This window comes from Habropoda laboriosa, unplaced genomic scaffold, assembly GCF_001263275.1.
Source record: "Habropoda laboriosa isolate 0110345459 unplaced genomic scaffold, ASM126327v1 scaffold40, whole genome shotgun sequence".
In the NCBI taxonomy this organism is placed as follows: Eukaryota; Metazoa; Arthropoda; class Insecta; order Hymenoptera; family Apidae; genus Habropoda; species Habropoda laboriosa.
The window spans coordinates 7,840,840-7,859,965 of record NW_017100231.1 but is presented as its reverse complement, the minus strand read 5'-3'; the positions used below and the strand labels follow the sequence as shown (position 1 = coordinate 7,859,965).

Sequence of the window (19,126 nt, the reverse complement as noted above, 5' to 3'; positions counted from 1 at the left end):
GAAAGAAAAACAAGACACGTCGAAATAAAGTTTAAGTTAAACTTCGAAGGGAACCAGGCGGAAAGTCGTTAAATTTTCAAAGCTCCGCAAGCTCTGGACTTGAATGGACTTCCTTCGTCCGCGTCAAGACATCAAATGTTTACAGACTGTTCAAAGAACAAAACGGTGATCCAGATAAGAAAAAAGAGTTACATATTTAACAGTCTGGCAAATAGTTGACGTCAAATACTACGAGGTATATACAGTAACACTTGTTTGTAGTATGTTTTTTGTCACGTAGTTGAGATTAGGTTAGGTCCAGTTAAATGTGTACACGTTATACACTGAACTTTCCATCCAGATTGTTTAATATTTCCATTCTTTAACTGAAAAGTGTCCAATCATGGTAGTAATTTAAGATTAAAGAATTTTGCAGCTGCTCTGTAGTGTAGTTTAAACAATAGACACTCTTCTTGACAGTTCGTCGAGGCAGACACGTGTGCAAACAAATAATCCACAACTTTTCACCTCAAAATAAAAAATGTTATATCAAACTTGAAGCTATCATTGAATAATTAACTAATGAGAAAATCAAGTGTTACAAAATTATGAGAATAGTATCAACAAAAAAATAACCGCTTACTCGCCTGTGCAGCTAACCTAACCTACCCAATAATTTACTACAATAAATACTGCAAGTGTAAAAAAAATAACGTGACTATAGTAGAAGTGCTTGAAAAATCATTGTGGAGGAGTGGGCATTAAAACAAATAGGGCAGGACAAGAGGCATAGCGAGTAGCAGCGGCGTGAAGAGGCGCATACGCGCGAAATCGTAACTTCTGGCGACGTCGGCCGGTGATAAATAAGCCTTCTCTCTCGTGTGGCGAGCGGTGTCGCTGTACGGTCCCATCTTGTTCCAAGGGTTGACGCGAAACGCGTACGCGACCCGAAAACTTTAAACAGCATTAAATTCGCCGGTTAAGTACCATCCGTTTGTTTACGACTGTGAAACCTAGCTGTTCCGCCTCGTGTTTTCACTTATTCTCGCATGGAAAAACCGTGAAAACGAAACTTTCGGATTTCTACGTGCCACTCGGACGGGAATTGATAATGGATGGCACCGAGATTTTTCTCGAAGAAGTTTAGAAGAAAGTTTGGAATGAACGGCAGGGTGTATACGATCCATTGGATTGTGTGTAGATTCGTGGTTCAGAAACTTAATATATTGAATGGTGCATATGCAGTGCAGTTGAATTGGCTCAAAGTTTAAGGTGATTTGAATTAGTGAGAATTCTGACGCCTGGCGGCGAGCAACCCGCCGTGCATCAACTGTTTCTGAGCAATTTCAGTGAATTCAGTGACTCTGAAATGAGATTCAGCCTTTTGTATTCGTTCCAATATTAATTGTTAACAATAACTGATAATATTAGGCATTTGTATATTGCCAATTGTACATATTGTTTTAATATTTTCAACAATATTGCAAAACATTGTAATATTGTCCAATTAAATTGGAAAGAATTTGCTAATCTACAACATTCCACTTTAAAATAAGAATTCTTGATTAATTAGCTCTCTACGATGATTCTAAATATTAAAATCGATATTTGAAAATAAAGTAGTATAGATTCCTGATTAAACAATATTAAACTTCTTTGTCAAAACATTCCTGAAACCTCATAAGAGTGGAGCATATTGTACGGGCATAAAACTTCCACATCCTTCAAACTTCATTACTAAGAAGTAAAGCAAAATAGAACATATATTTATTAAACAAAAAACGTTCTTCTCGTTATCCTCTATCTTCCCTTCACTGAAATATAATTCTAAAAAATTTTCTATAACAATTTATCTATATTTCATATTTATATTAACCAAGAATCCAACACAAATCATCTAAATTATTTGGAACCTTTTTTTCACAAAGGCTGGCTTGAAGACATGAATGAAACCAACCTAAGACACTGGAAACCCTGAAATATCCCACGGGTCCCGGTATTCTCCTCTCTAACCGCTACTGCTCAACCTATCCTTGAAACAAGCGCGAAACCGTATCGCCTTGGGAGTCTCCTCCGCAGACGAGCAGATTAATTGAATCATTCGTCATTAATTAATATCCAATCCCATGGATTCAGGCGCGCGACACCGTCGGCAATTCCCTTGCGAAGCGTCGACATCGATCTCGTCGCCATCTCGATTAGCTTTCCACGCATATTATATCGCTTAAGTATAGCAATTTCGTTATTGGAACGCCACCACGTCTGGCGAATGTAACCCTTAAAGTGTCTGAAAAGTTGGCAACATTCGTGAATTTTTTCTGCACGAATTGGAAAGTCCATAAACTTGTTGGTTCGTATATTTGTTTCTTAGCACCTTATAAATATTATCTCAGAATCATGTTAAAGAATACACAGTATCTGTTGAGTTAAAATACTTCAAATATTCTGAATGTATTTTATTTTAATCGGTAAACCCAGTTCTATCCAAGCGTTGAGAATAAAGAATATAAAAGTGGCACTTTATTGAAGAAAAGATTTCATTTCCTATGAAATCTTTATACTTTGGTTGGTTCTAAGAAACAGAAGTATCGGAAATACTACTCTCACAAAGCAATTACGCTCAGCAACCAAAGAAATACAAAAGGCAGACTGATAGGCGCTGTCAGGGGTCGTGTCTGTTCGGCAGTTTTCGGTAACGATCGGTACTGAATCCTTCACATGGCGGTCGGTCAGTCGCTGTTCACGAAATGTTTACGATATCGCCTGCAAGTTTCAACTGGCATTTCTGACCTCTACATAAACAACAGAAATTGGAGAGTTTAAGAAAGACAATTCTCTTTTTAGACTCTTTAGAAACGAATACAACCTTGAACGCTTGTTTGTTTATACAGACAGATGAGATTTTATGAAGGAGACAGAGATCGAAGTTTGGATAGAAGGAGATAGAAGAAACCAATGTATCGCGGCGACGGCCCATTAAGAAGATCTACGTCTGCTGTTGGCTGCACGTGATTTTACGAGTAGCTACAATATGTCTTGCAAACGAGCCTGACAAAGGGATTAACCGACTTTCTTTTGTTCGTATTTCTGGTTTCGTTAAGTATAAATCACAAAATACTTCTCGGATATCTTTGGAATCAAACTCGTTGTATATGTTCATCTGACAGTAACAATATACGATGTAACGAATATTAAACTTTTCATCACTGATATAAAAATTTAGGATGGGGAACTAATTCACGGCCTTGTCTGACAAAGTTTCCAAACGTTAGAGATATGAAGATAGAAAGTAATAAGGATCAAGATGGAAGTATGGGAAGTGTGCAGTAAGGGATAAAATTGAAAAAATGTGAAGGGGAGGAAATAAAAGGAGGAAGAAAAAAGGAAGATAGCAGGAGAAGAATGAACGTGGCGAAGGGAATTGTGTAAACAGGGGCACTGGAGCGGTGATAAGAATGGGGGGAAGATAAGGGGGAAAGGAAAAAAGGAAGAAAGAACGGGGATCAAGGAAGTAGAGGATAACAGTTAGAAGATACGTGTATGAGAAAAATAATAAGGTAGAAAACGATGAAATTTCGAAAGAAATATATAATGTTATGTGGACACCCAATTAAACATTATATTTTGATAAACTTTATAGCCGTTTTGTTAAAACTGGTAGATTATGAAAAAATTATACCACTGCAAGTGCTACCAACATATATGTATCTAGAACTTCTAACGTAGAATTTCTGAAATAAACGTTATTCCTACAGTACTAATTCAAAGTGAACATAAAATAACCTCAAAACTGTAGCCCCTTTCACCAAGAGAGGCCAAGTACCCCAAATAAATCCCTATCACTTCCCTTCTAACACAAACTACAATCACACTTCAAAAGAAAGAAAAAAAGTACGAGCCACAGTATTCCCGTTATATAGCCATTCCCCTAACCAGAATTCTACCCGGAATAGCAGCGGGCCGGATGCGACGGCACAAGGGAAAGTAGAACGAGGGTACAAAAGGCTTCGGCGAATTTTTTGCGGACGCGTCGTCGTGGGCCGATTCAGCGAGCCAGGCGATCGCCTGGGGCGTCGTTCGTGGGACTTCCGGAAAATTTCGGGGCGACAGGTTGCCTTACGCCAAGGGACAAGCAGAAAGAGACGGAAGAAAGGCGCGTTCGTGAGACGCCGGCTATAGATCGTGTGCGCGCACGTGCCCGTGTCCGTGCCACGTGACACCGCTCGCTGTATTATGCAGCTTGCGAGCCGCCTCTGGTGCGCATGCGCGCACGCCATCGTCTCTCCCAGTCACCATCGGGACTGCTTATGAATAAGTAAATCGGTCCATCGGCGAAGATGGAATCGTTGAACAGAAACAGACTGGCATGAATGTTTCAATGCAGTATATACACGTGTCGTCGCGGCGGCGAGAGTCATTGGGTTTTTTTATTAAATATCACTGGACGACGGTATAAGGAAAACTACTTTAACAGATTAGTGTCTTACGATCGCGTGATGGGTTAGCGAGGTTATGTTATAAACGATTTATAGAATTTACTATGTGATTGCAGTTGGAGATCTGTAATGTGACGAATGTAGTGGTAGTGTATTTACACGAAGTAGAACGTTCTGTTTTCTTGGAACACAGGTGTTTTACGAAGTGGCGAAGCTTCAAAATGACTTTATGCGTGCAAATATGGCGGAATAGGTATATTAAGTGTATGTGTACACTGAAAGAGCTGCACCTTCGAAATTCCACATTTTTCTACAGTGCTTCTAGTTGAATAAAATTGTCTTTACGATGGTGTATAGGTTAAGTCTTTGCATTTATAAGCAGAAAAATATCGATGACCTTCAAAATTCCGAAAAAATGACCTTGAAAATTCCGGGAAAAAAATGACCTTGAAAATTCCGGGAAAAAAATGACCTTGGCAAAAAAAATATTCTTTATGGCGTATTCATGTTTGGACGCCATTACAAATTGTATTTAAAATTATTTATTCGATCAACATAACTGAAGGAGATTGGTTTATTCTAAGTGAGACAACCTGTATATACCGGGTGTTTCTTAATCACAGCTGTCTGCAGGTCGAAATACAGTTATACGTAGAACTATTCGTAGTTATTAAACAAGATGGACGCTAGTACGACCGTGCACCATGCTATGCTAACTCTCCGTGAATATTGATAATGCCTTAATTAAGGTGACTTCCTGTGTGCACCACCGAGGAACACTTTGCACGCCCTATGCTTCAGGACAACGGAATTATGACTCGAAGCTTACTTGTGGTAAAGCTCGATTAATCGAGCCAAGTAAGGCAATTTCCTTTGGTCACGATGAATGTGTGTTTCTGAACACAGGGAATGTGAATTATACAGGGAATTGCTTTGCAGGAAATATTTGGAAAATTCCGAAATTTTGATAGAGCAGTACCTATGGAATTTTTATTGAAGTACACAAGGAAGGAATACCTGATTTTCGAACGCTTAATGCAATTTATATATCACGACGATGAAGTATATTTTGGCAAAAGCGCATTCCGCCACAAGAGAGAATGCAATGGAATTTAAAAGTGAAATCAACTTCATGAATATCTCGAATGAATTAAAACGTAGCAGAGATCAAACTGCTTGCCACAAGTACATTATTTAAACAAGTACACGTTCAATGGAAATCTATTACAACATTTACACTTTCTCTAATTTAAACATTTATATTTATACAGTCGTCATAACATTATTTACTTCAGCCAAGAGTAGCTGTACACAAATTTACACAACAATGGATGAACATTTTATAAGTACCAATTTTTAATATATTATTTAAACAAACAGATCTTTCTAAAAAAAAAAGCTAATTACACAGGAGAATTCGTCTTTGAGAAACACACAATTTCTACATTTAAACAATTTCTCCATCTCTAACAGTTTCCAAGATATTCGATGCCCAAACTTTTGGGAGCAGTTTCCACCCCATCAAAACATGATGGCCAATAAAAAAAAAAAAATACTTGTCAAATATTTTTCCGAGAACTACGCCATACGTAAATTTCATCAAAATCGACGAAATTTAGGTATAAAATATTTTTTACAACATTTTTCCATCTTGTTTTCTAATTTAAAAATAAAAAGAGAAGAAAGAAATATTTCTATAATCAATAGTGCAAGCACAGGCTCGTGAACAACTGCAATAAATTCAACATCGATAAATCAGCTTGTACTGCGAGATTAACCGGGCCATTCTTCACGGCGGCGTATTAACAATTACCAGTTGGGGGCTGGCTCTCGAAGCTGAGCGCACGCGGGGCTGTTTCACCGGGAGTTTACTTTCATCGACCGCAGGCCAACGAACTTCCAGCAACTCAAATTATCGTCCGTATGTTCCAAAAACTCGCCGCGTAATTGCCTTCGATACTCGAACGGGGATGCCCGGATCAGCCGCGAGAGCAAATACTCACCGCGATTCGAGCATTCCTTAGCTTACACGAACCCTGTTCTGCACCAAACACGTACTTTGTTAATCATTCGTGTGGACATACCCCGTCAACGCTTGTTACTACATCCGTTGAAATTCAATTGGAATATTTTTCAAAACGTTTTAAAAATATTCACTATGTTAAAAACACAGCATCGATGCTTGAAATGACTTTTTGAAACGTTTAAACGTATTTCAAAACAACGGAAAATATTCTGCATATGTATGAGAACGCTTAACAGAGTTTTTAAAATGTCTGGACATGTTTAAAAAAGTCCCAGATGAATTTTGGAATTTTCAAATTACCGTTGTCACAGTTTTACAATTAAGCTGTTATTGTGTTGACACTTTGCCATGGTTAGCTGTATTTTATCTTAAATTATCTCACCAGCCTTCATGTTATTGCTTAGGATTCAAGTTAATGATGTTAACCTAACCTCCATTCGCGTTGCAGTGGAATACAAAAAAATAATGTAATATCTTGAATTAGAATTTTCTCTACAAGAATAAAAAAAAAGAAGTTTTTGTGCAAAGAAGAATAAAAGCAAGAAGTTTCTTCTTTTCAGAAACACCGATGCTATTCAATAAATAACGAGCAGTCGGTCATACATTGTGCTTCAGGGGAGTTAGATCCTCGAGGCGCGCCTGGCTCCCTCTATCGTACCTTCGCACATACATATATCTCCAGTAGTTTCAAGGGTATTTAACTGCTCCCCGGAAATACTTTCATTACTCCTACAACTCTCGAGGGAAGGTCTCCATGAGAATGTGTGGCCACTGTTTCTTCGCGTGCAACTAGTGAGCTGGATTAAACCGATTGAAATGAGTGGGAAGCAGTGATATCAACTGTTCCTTGCTATTCAGCATTTTAAAGATCTACAGCGCTTACTCTTCGTATCATTCTTAATTTGAATGTAATAATAATAAAATTATTATTTTTATTCAAGTATTGATTCATTTACCAGATAAGAACACAATCCCTAATTTAACTTGTAACGATAAAATTCCATAGAACATAACCTAAAAATGCGAAGAACTAACTTTCACTTGTAACCCTAAAAACAAACGACTCGGTAAACGGTCATAAAAAATTTCAAGCACGTAATTCGTTCGCATTCGCTCCTTCAAAAAGGTAACAAAAAAAAAAATCAGAAACTCATTCGGTAATATCGTTTGCTGTTCACGGAACAACCCAGGCCAATTCGATTTGCCGTCAATAGCACCTAACCGTCAAACAGAAAAACAGAATTTAAAAAAAAAAATGGTAGTCATTTACAGAGGCAATGAAGTTCAATGCAAGAAACAAGGCGGCGCAGTGCACCACGTTTATTCATTAGGTGTACTTGTATCCCAGAACGTCGGTAATTATGATCACGTGCTCTCGTTTCGAGCCGCGTCGCTGAAATTGGAAAAAACGGAGACAAAGCGGGCAGAGACCGGATTCCGGGACGGCCCGATTGAAAAATCCCGACGAGCTCTCTTTCTATGCTCTGTGCTGCTGCTTTTTTCCTCCTCTGCACACAGACGGTGGGGCTGGCTCTCGTCGACCGATTATTTTCGAAAGAATAATCACGAAAACGATACCTCTGACGCGACGCTTGCTCGCTGTTCCCACGATGGAACGTAGAATCGTTGATCGAATTTTACTCGCGTCGAATGGATCAATTGTGGAAGTTTCTCGTGATTTTTTCAATGCTCCAATCTCTCTTTTTTACAAATTTTTTCACTGGGAAAGTTTTAACAGTAAACGCTGTTGATATTATACGATTTAGAATTCCGAGACAAGTATGTACGGAAGTACTGTATACATTATCGGTAACTGTCAAACGTCGAAGTTGGCAACAGTGTTTCATGGCGAACGTTAAAACTGGTTAGTTACAAATATCCCGGGTAACACGCGATAAAATAGCTATGAGCACGTCATATGTAGTAAAGATTGTAAAACCAACAGTAGAATTTGGTAGATAATAAATGATACAGAGTTTTGTTTTTTGTTATTTTCACACTGCTCTTTCGTTTCCACTTCGGTTGATTGTAACAACACAACAGAGGATTAGTCTTTATCTGATGAAATGCTGATTCGATTACTAGAGTCCCTGTATTACGTGTTTTATTTACCTGCAGCTACATACATTTAAATCTAGTATATATTTGAAAAATAATTTCACCTGAAACAGTAATCGAATTTCATACCGAATCTTTGAAGTATTATAATTATACGAACTTGAAAAGCATTAAAATTTCTTCCAAAGCTCAAACGAAACACTCTATATAACAACCAATCAATATCGATAAACGTTACTTTCATAGTCACAGATTCGGCAATCCGTCCCAATTTGCCTGGACATATCAAGAACCCGTTGCATTGGTACGTTTCATCGAACCACCTAATACGCCCAAATATCCACAATAGCGTGTAAACGATTAACAACCGACACAGCGAACGTTTCCCAAATCACAAGCACGTATCGGCGTACGAGACCGAAGAACGAAGAAAGGCAAAGGGATAGCCGATCGAAAAATCTACTGCATGGTGTGCATGCGTGGAGACTGGAAGCGTTCAATGGCAACGATATAACATGAAGAATAAAAGCTTCATTCTCTTGGCAAAGCACGCGTTTGACAGCACTGGTAAGTTTTCACTTTAAAAACGATTCCTTCGACCGCATTTCAGTCTTCATACGTTCGACGATAATACGAATTTTCACTGATTTCAACTCACGGAGACATAATCTCTCATACTTCGCTCCTCCGACGCATATCCGTGAATGACGCTATTTTTCTAGCGAAAAGTTTCCGAAGCTGCGTTACCAAGGTAACGTCGCGAACCGTTACAGCCCCCCACTCTCGTTCCCTGTTGGTATCATGTTACATATGTACGTTGCAGTGGTCAAAGATATACGTCACAGAACAACCCAAGAGTCAATATTTGTTTCTGCTTTTCTTTTCATCGTGAAGTTTCTATCACTGTTATAAACAGAATATTTCAGAGAAATATCCTTCACTGTCTAAAGAGAATGTAAATTCCATACAGAAAATAGACAGAACATCGACAGGTCCAAGCAAAAGCTCGGTAAACAAGAGGATAATCTTTTGAAACGTCATAATAGATTCCACCGTTGATGCGTTCGCATAGCACAGAGGTATTTCTTCAAGCAATAACGAAATAACTCTCTCGGCACACTGCAACGAGGGAGAGAGAGGGAGAGAGAGAGGGTTAGTCTTCTAAAAGCTTAATCCAGTTGCAGGTACTATCCCTCAGTTTCCTGAAAATCGATCAGTGCCCTGACCTCACCCTCTGAAACGCGATTCTCCAGCGCGTATGTGCCGTAAGTTTATCATTCTTCCCCTCGTCGATGACACCTAATCCCTGTTCATTCTGAAGCTTCGCCACCCTCTTTCTCCTTTGAGCGTTTCAGTCCGTTTATTTGCTGGGTATTCGTGTTTTCTTTCGTTCTATTTCGAGGTTATGTCCATTTGATCATGGATGTTACCGCTTCGATTTCTTCTTCGTAAAGATTGTTCGTGTTTAGGTTAGATTAGGTTAGGTGTACTCGTATTATTACTAGATGGCGTTCTTCTTAACAATGGCGAAAAAATGGGTTCGTGAAAGAAATTTTTCTTGGTGAATAATAGAGTTTGTTTAAAAGAAAAATGTAAGAGGCAATTTTTTAATTTTTCAGTTTAAAAATAAATAATTATTACTAGATAGGCATGATTTAACGATATTTCATTCTTAATATAATATAATCCCTGGCAATTTTTAGAATTACCCTGAGTTCCCGATCGTATAAGTTGCAGGTCAGCTTAACAATTGACAGCAAGACAAATGGACAGGCTCGATTTATCCTCCTGAATTGCGCACCGTCACTCACAGGCAACTGACAAGCGCCTTCGAGTTATAGAAACGAGCAGGAAATTGTTGTTATTGCAGACACAATTCTCTCGAACGAGGAAAATCATGAAAATGGAACAAATAATTCTACAATCTCCAGTTGAATAAATAGGCCAATCTCAATGATCGAACAAATCGAGATAAAAAAAAAAGAGGAAAAAATTCTGATTTATAATTGAGACTGAAGCACGCAAAATCTAACACTAATAATAAAAAAAAAAAAGAAACAAAGGTAAAAGTTCTGATTTTTATTGAACTTCTTAACAATATACGATCATCAACGAAATTTCTTTTTTACAAGGTGTAATTGTTGAAGGCATCCGGAAACTTGGTTTAAACAAACTTTCTATAGAGGAAAACAAGCTACGTCGTAGGAGATTAGGAAGCATCGTAGATTCGCGAAGGCAAGCTGTACACGCGGTGTTCACGGTTTTAACGAACAAACTTCTCGAACTTTCCACCAGTATGGAAAAAAATTCATGAATACGTAAGTTCGCGATCGGTTGCTTGCCTAATCGTAACAGCGCCTTTATCATGGGTCAATGGCTGCGTTAATTAGCTTAGAGCTACTACTTAAGCTCGTTCTTCACAAAACTGAAACTTTTCATCACCTCTGAGACCCTCGGTTAATCTGCACCGGTGATTATAAATAAAAACAAAAAATTGTTACACTTCAGAAAATAAATTATTGTCAATTTGTGATTAAACGGAACTTTTCTTCTTGATAAGAGATTTCTCATGATGTTTGTTCGCACAAAATGAAACATACAGGGTGTTTCAAAATTAAATTATTCTAGCATATTTTTTCATATCTCCAAATAATAATTAAATTTAATACCCTCGTTACCATTCGATAAATACATTAAATACTAATTCTTTGCACCCGCCATTGCTTTCGTATTACATGCACTTCATAAACCTCCTTTAACCCCTTAACTTGCACGCTCGAGTTAATTCGAGCGCGCTAAACAGGCCAAACTGTGCACACTCGAGATAATTCGAGCGGCGTTGTATTTGATGCTGCTATAATTTTTCACACTCGAATATATTCGAGAATTGAAAATAACAATGTGAAAGCTAAGAAAAAGAATCGTGTTATTGATATTTATCATTTACATAGGATTGTAAGCTATAATACTTATTTATTCGAAAATAAAATATAGCCTTTTTCCATGGAACAAAAGCGCAGTATATCGAAATTGTCCACTAAAAGAAAAGTTGAATCAGGAGTGATAACAAATGGAAACCTTTGAGGATGTCGATTTGGTTGGACATTGCTTATCTCCTTCCAATCAATGGCTATATCTTCTTCTGAATTATCTTCAGAATCACTACTATACTTATCACTACTATACTTATCACTACTGACTTTCTTCTGAGCCCCTTTCTGACAGCGTATGCATATTCAGATTCTGAATCGCTCATTTTTCAATATTTATTTTACTAAAATACAATGTAACATATTAATTTTGAATTTTTTTTATTTTTTTGCCAAAACAATGTTCTAAAGTTTGTTTTTTTTACATTAAAAAAATTGATTTTTTTTGGCCGGTTTTTTTCAAAAAAACTGTGCGTTAAGGGGATAAATCTGTATCCATTAAACATCTTTCCCCTTAGTTTGACTCATAGAACATGCCGACACTGATCGTCACTGAATCTGATCGTTTAAATTCAAAACACTGTGTATAAAAAGCATCCTGATGGATCTTCGACGAGACGTCGATGCCCCCTCCCCCCCGCTCTTCTATCGTGTGCCTCGAAAACATTGGTTGGTTGCGCGCCATTTCCATTTTACTCCGTCGTAAAAAGCTCCGCTTATCCCGGAAGCAAAGCGCGCTCGTTGCTGCACATGCCAGGACACACCGAGTTCTCTTGTTTATGCTACTTTTCGCATGTACGCGAACGTGGGAATCGCTGGCATGGTTACTACCAGAGTGCGATATTCCGCGAAAAATTTCAAATCCTCCTCCGCCTTTACGAGTCTTTTCGTAATCGTCCGATAATTGTGCGTACGCTTGCAAAAAGACGTAGCAGTTTGTCCAGTTACTTTCTAACGTCTTAACGCTAACCGTTTCGAGAGATCGTATCTTTCGAGAGATCGTATCTTTCGATACGATAAACTTGTTGAGCGATTTCCGTATGTTTGACCACTGTGACCAAAACACAGTTGCAGAATAAACCGTTTAACACTTAAATGCACGATTTCTCTAAATTTAATAAGAACATGTTGAAATTGCCAATTTATATACCGCAAAACCGTGGAAAAATAATTTAAAAAATCAATCTTGGCTTTTTGCATCTTTTTATTCGAAGAATATGTTTGTTACCAAACGGTTGCAATACGTATAAACCATTTAGAGAACTCATCTAAGTAACTCATTTATAGGTTATGACATGTGAAGGTAACGAAATAAAAGATACATAGTTTAGATGCCAACAGAAGCGCCATCTGTTGAAGACACCATACGATAAATGTTATTTTTCACATTAGGAAACACTGAAATTTAATTTAATTCAATTTAATTTTGTTGCTATGGTTACCATGATGCGAAGTGTTGCCAAATGCAACACGTTACATTTAAGGGTTAAAAAAGAAAACAAGGTGAATAACTCGTTAATATAGAGAATTCCGGTAATCGTCCACAAAGCGAAAAAAAGAACAGGAATTCCTAGCTGAAAGACAGTCAATTTCCACTCGAGTGGCGCACAATTCCTCAAAACATTCGCAACAAAGCAACGAGCGTCCCTCGTTTCCTCCGGCTGAGCGATAACGCGCGATTAACGTGCTCGTTACCCGTTGTGCCTCGTCCTCCGACCCTTCCCAGTGCACGCTCCTTTAAGCCTTCGGCGCGGATTCGGTTTCACCGTTGGGTATTCTGTCTGCAACCACCCCTCCACTCACCCCACTACCTACTGTCCCGTTTCTGAACCCTGCTTCCTCGTTTGAACGAGAGAGGACTCTTGCGTTCCCTCTTAGCTCCGGGAAAAATGTTCGCGACAAAATTACCGCGGAATCGAGACACTTCCGGATTAAGCGATTCCGTTTCACCCCGGGACATATTCTTCCTTTTTATTCGGAGTTTCTTCTCTTTTGTAAACGAGGAAGCTATATAGTCAAACGAGTGAGAAGTTGTGTTTAGAGTTTCTTCTCTATTGGTTATTTTTTTATTAACACGTGAGTGCTGCCTCAATTTCACCTGACTTTCCATTCAGGCTGCGTGAGTCATCAATAGCCCCACGGAAGTTCAACATGGGTCAGCGATGACCCACGCGCCACTCAAAGTAAATATGTGAGATAAACGAGCACAGAAGATATGGGATACTTTGTTTGGTGAAATTAACACGTTTAAGAGCCGTGTGGGTCATCGGTGACCCACGTGGGTCATATTTTCAATACCTAGGTGGCTACTGCTATTGAAAAATATCATATAACGACTGCAATAACGTGGACCATTGGTGGTCCACGCGACCTGAATGCAAAATAACGTGAAATAAAAAACTCTTCACGATAAGTTCAAAACTACATCAATTTATTTATTTATTAAACCAAATAAAATACACCAGAAGATTTTCTTCTTAAAGTATCGTCAAAGTTTTCTATTATTAAAAAAAAATGGAAGGTCGTAAAGAAATTTAAAGTGATATCGATAAAATAACTTCATCGAAAGGAGAATGTCGAAATATAGTCGATCGGGGCATCCAATTTCCTTCGATTTACAGCCGTAAAGGGGATGCGTGACGGCCACCTATAAAAACTCCAATTACGCTTCACAAACTTTCGATGTGTACGTTCCCGCCACTGGAGATTCACGCTCTCGATCGTCAAAAAAATCGATTTTCCGTGAAAATAACGCAAAAGGGAAAAAAAGAGTGGCGGAAAAAGGGAAAACAGCGTTCCGGATTTCCTGAAGACGATAACGCTTTTATTCTCAAACTGAAAAAGAGTTAATTAGGAAAGCAGCGAAGACTTTTAATGGCCGACAGTAATGGCGGGCTTGGAGCTCGACGAGGCGGAACATTTCGAGTGAGACTTGATGTTGGAAAACGAAATAAGACCGACGGATGTAAACTTTCATCGGGGCGATATTCGAATCGTTCCCCGTTAATCGATTCTAACTGCTTTCGTTGATGAAATTAGCCTTTCCTTTTTTCCTTCTTTTAGTTTGGAAACGTTAATGGGGTGTTCTGTTACAACTTTATTGAACTGCGATTGAATTTGCTGATGGAATTTAATTTTTCCTTAGAGTTTGTAGGAAGGTACATATAAACTTAGGTATAAATAAACTTTGTTATGAAAAATAATGTATCATATTTGAAACAATTTTAGACATGTTTAATTTCAAATGAAATTGATTAACTAAACAATTACATTTCCAATAGGAATGTTTTCTACCTTTTAATAATTCACAGCAACACTGATAAATAGTTATTATATCCGTGCTTGAAGTGAGTTGCATTCCGTTGAAAACTCATCGTTATTAGAGATTTCGTGCTTGAGCATCGCAGCGTCTTGCATAATATGACGCGAGAGGGCAGGCCTGTTCGCGAGAAAATAACGGGTGCAGAAGCGAAGCTCTCGTTAGCACTATGAAAAATGCTAGCACGAGTTATGGATGAAATTACGTGGTCGACTAAGAGATTCCCGCGCGATGGCGCTGTTGTCTTGAAATAAAAATTCTTCGAGTGCCTTACACATGAAAAGTATAGCTATTAGAACTTCAATAGAATTTCAGCATATTTTCTTATATTGAATCACATATCATCTCCATACACACACACACACACAACGAAAAATTACGAAAAATAGATTCATCTCTTTCAGGTACACCACTTTAATTCACACGAACACAATTTCGCTTACACGCCAGCGCACGCTTAACCTCGATTCGAACCAGCATGAGAGAGCAAATAGAACAGGTGACGCGTTTTGCATTCCGTTTTCGATCGCAAAAATCGTATCCACGTACGGGTCACGTTTCACCGGTTTCGACGCGAGGATTACCTACGAATACTCCCCTGTACGTATACAAATTACAGCTTGCCAATGTACGCGTGGATCCTTTTGCTTCTTGATCGAGGAAATAAAACGTTTCCCGACCGGCGACTGTCGCCCTTCCTTCCCTCCATTCCCCTGTTCCTGGAATTCTTTCTCTCCGCGCAGCTGAAAACCAACCAAGCCTGTGCTGTTGAACTAGTGCCCCTTACGCCGCTCCTCCCCATCCCAAAGAATCACGGACTAGCTTGCTTACCTTTTTTCTCTCTCTAATGTTTTGCTAACGTATTAGAGTTAGAGATAGATATAACGTCAAATCCTAACGTATTATATACAGTATCGCAATATTATGTTCTCGGGGGGGGATTAAGAAAATAACAACTTTGTATTTTTAGCTATCAATTTTACGAAAAGGAAGGAAAGATGCTCTTTACTACTTCCTGAGATTATTTCAAATGACCTTTCCTACATCTCGAAAACATTTAATAATAAAAAAACCTCCGGTTACATTTTGTAGATTCCCTTTGACAGATTCCCCCCCACTACGTGTCGTCAGCTAACATTTAAACTGAGTGGGGGAAGCTTCTAGAAACTTCGTTGCTTACTTCGTGCAGCACTGATTTAAATAATCAACCGGATGGCGACACCCTTTTATTTATCTCGCTTCTTCCGCCAGGATTCCCCGCCCCGTAACCATCCCATACCTTCCTGTCTCACGCGTTTAGCAATTGTTTTCACCGTTTCTTTTTCCCAGTGTCTCTTCGTTTCCTCGATAGTGGAAATTTATGAGGATCCAAGCGGAATTCGGAGCTTGACTCGTTAACAGTTTCCCAGCGTGGACTGTTTAATTTGAAGAGACGGGTTCGAGGTGCACGGTGAATCAGTGAACTCTGATATTTCGATGAGACAGGAAAGTTAGATTATCTTTGATAAATTTAATAAATTTTTTAATCTATTTAACAAATTTCGATATATTTATAAAAATTGCCTGCGCTTTGATTTTTAACAGCTGCCATATTATTGAAAAATTGTAAACAAAATTTTGAAGTATCAAATCACAAAAGACGTACAGCCCTGAGTGCTCAGCTGGTATCATCCCTTAATACTTCAATGTACGACCTCACTGTATCGCTTCCACCAACTGTACGCTTTATGGTTGACTTACACTACTAGCTACCAAGAAGAATAGTAGCAGAAATAACTTGGATGTTCATTACTGTAAGCGAAGAAACCCTGTATAATTAATTCATTCTATTTATTGAATAAACTGAGCAATCTTACTCCTATTGGACGAATCATAAATAACTACGCAACCTTTTTCCTAGTTTACCTAGTCATTAAAATCATCATAAAAGTTAGGTTAGGTAATATACCCCTGTAGAAGAAAATCCAATATTTCATAACTTCTTCTCGTTCGTTTTATACATTTGACGTCCTGAATTCAAGTGCTGTTACACTTGAAGTTACGTGAATGTACTTCAACGCGCATGTCATCGAGCTGACATTGAACGAAACACGTTAAATTCGTGGAACACTTTGACGTTAATAGTGGCTCGAGGTCGTTGATGTATAATGGCGGGGGGCTGCCGCTAAGCAAGCAGCAAGCACGGAAACAGCCTCTTCGCAGCCACTAGACTTCTTTTTCAACGAGACCTTTAATCGTGAGTCTGTTTCAGTTTTGCTCGAAACTTAAAGCCACTTATTATTTTCTGCATCAAGCTCACATGTTTTTCTTATTGGATCATTGTATACGATATAATGAAATTTTATTATTTTAAAAATTACTTCTTCCTCCTGTTATAATTATTGCAATTAATAATTAATAATTGATTCATTGTAAATTGAAATATGAACAGTATTAATTTTTAAATTGTAAGCGTAACGTTTACAGGTTTTACATTTTTTATATTATAACGACCAGCTACAGCGAAGAACATTTGGCGAGCAGACTACCAGCACGGTTTATGACGTGGCGCTTGAAAAGCTATTTTTGAGGAAACCGTTTTTAGCTTATTTAATTTCTAGAAATTCGACAATGCATATCCGCGTAGAAACTTTCTCCGACGGCCGCAATAGCAAATTGCTGCATCATAAACCAAGGGTTTCCGAAAGGTCCGCCGTACGAGGCCCAGAGGCCTGGACCGGCAGGTCACGAGTACCTGACCTGGAGGAAACTCAGCTATGTTGCCAAATGACGTCACGGGAAAAACCTTCCCCGCCGAGCGCACTGCAGTCCCCGAAAAAGCGCGCCAAGGGCGCAAGGGACACGCAGCGACTCAGAAAGAAATTACCTGATTGATTAACACCGATGTGACGGGTTAACCAATCAGGGATGATTAACAAACACGTAGCCGAAAGGCAGTAGGAAAAAAGCGAGGCGACAGGAGGGAGTCTTGCACGGACCTCCAAAGCCATCAGCCAACGTTTAATAAAGATCTCACTACTACCATGTGGGTACATAGCGTAACCCTAGTCACGCCTTATTATTCGTAACCACATTACTTCAATATCTACTTCTTTTAAAACCTCACAGAAAATTAAGTTCACCGAAGGTAACGGATTTTAATAAATAATTGTTAGGAAGCTTTAATATTTAATTCTCCACATTAACTTCGATTACCCCACACTTTAACCTCAATTCGTTTCCCAAAGCTACAATTATTCTTCGTTAAACTATCGCTACAGTATTCTCATGTACAGGGTGCTCCATTAATCACGGACTCCTAAAACATTACTGCTACTATTGAAGGTACAAAAAAAAAGTAAGTGAAGGATATTTTCATGATTCCAGAAGAGTATTACTCCCAAGATCACCTTGAAGGTCATCTTAATGTAATGAACAATCTATCACTTTGTTGTACAATATAATAAAAAATAAAATTTGAAGTAGTCGACGTAGTTTGAATAATACATTCACAATAAATTAGACACCCCATATATAATTCCAACTAGCAACACTAAATCTCATTAAACTTATTCCGTGCATCTGCCGATAATTATATTTCAGAACACGAATTCCCCTCACGGCGTTAACTCAATCCCCCCCTTAACAATCCTAAAACGCACGAACGATTCTCGAACAATCACGTGTGTTTACCAACCTCCACGTTTTTCCCCATTTCGCACGCTGCCCCGACCAGTCGCAGTTCACCGTCGATAGGTCACAGCCGTTCGACTCCCTTCACGTAACAATTATCCGACACACGAGTGCATCCCGGAGTATCGAGTGTCGAAAACGGTTCTCGTCCCTCTTCACGCCTCAATGACCGCTGCTATATCCCCCAGTGTACGTACACTGCCACCCATACAACCTACCAACGATATATTTGCAAAAATTTTTTTTTGAAATCTTTGACAGATATTGAGAAAGTTATAAGTAACACGTGTTATATGAACATAGATACTATTCTCAGCAGCAACGATATCTTTGCAAAAATATGTCTCAGAAATGGTAGAGAAACCTTTGACAGATGTTTAGCAGGTTATGAGTAAAAAGTGACATATGAATATGAATGCTATTTTCAATACTGTCACAGTGAAATCGCAAGCATCATGCAGGGTGAAGTTTAAGAGATCGGTACGGAATAAAAGAATCTCGAATATCGTTTGTCCAGAACTGAAAATGGAATAGAATTAATCCACGATAAATTAATACGAATATATAGCTTCTTACGTCTTATCGTGGAGTGCGCACGTTAACACGGTCGAGCCACCATTATCCCAACAGACAGATCCGACATGGCGATCCTATCACATTACTACCAACGTCTACAAACTTAATCCTGCGGATTACTCTTTGTAAC

The 19,126-nt window shown here is 38.6% G+C and overlaps 1 protein-coding gene across 1 annotated transcript in view; it reads right to left on the bottom strand.

The window, feature by feature from the left end:
- The window catches only part of LOC108571626, a 242,828-nt gene that overhangs the window by 156,542 nt on the left and 67,160 nt on the right, over positions 1 to 19,126 (bottom strand). The gene's annotated exons all lie outside the window — the stretch shown is intronic.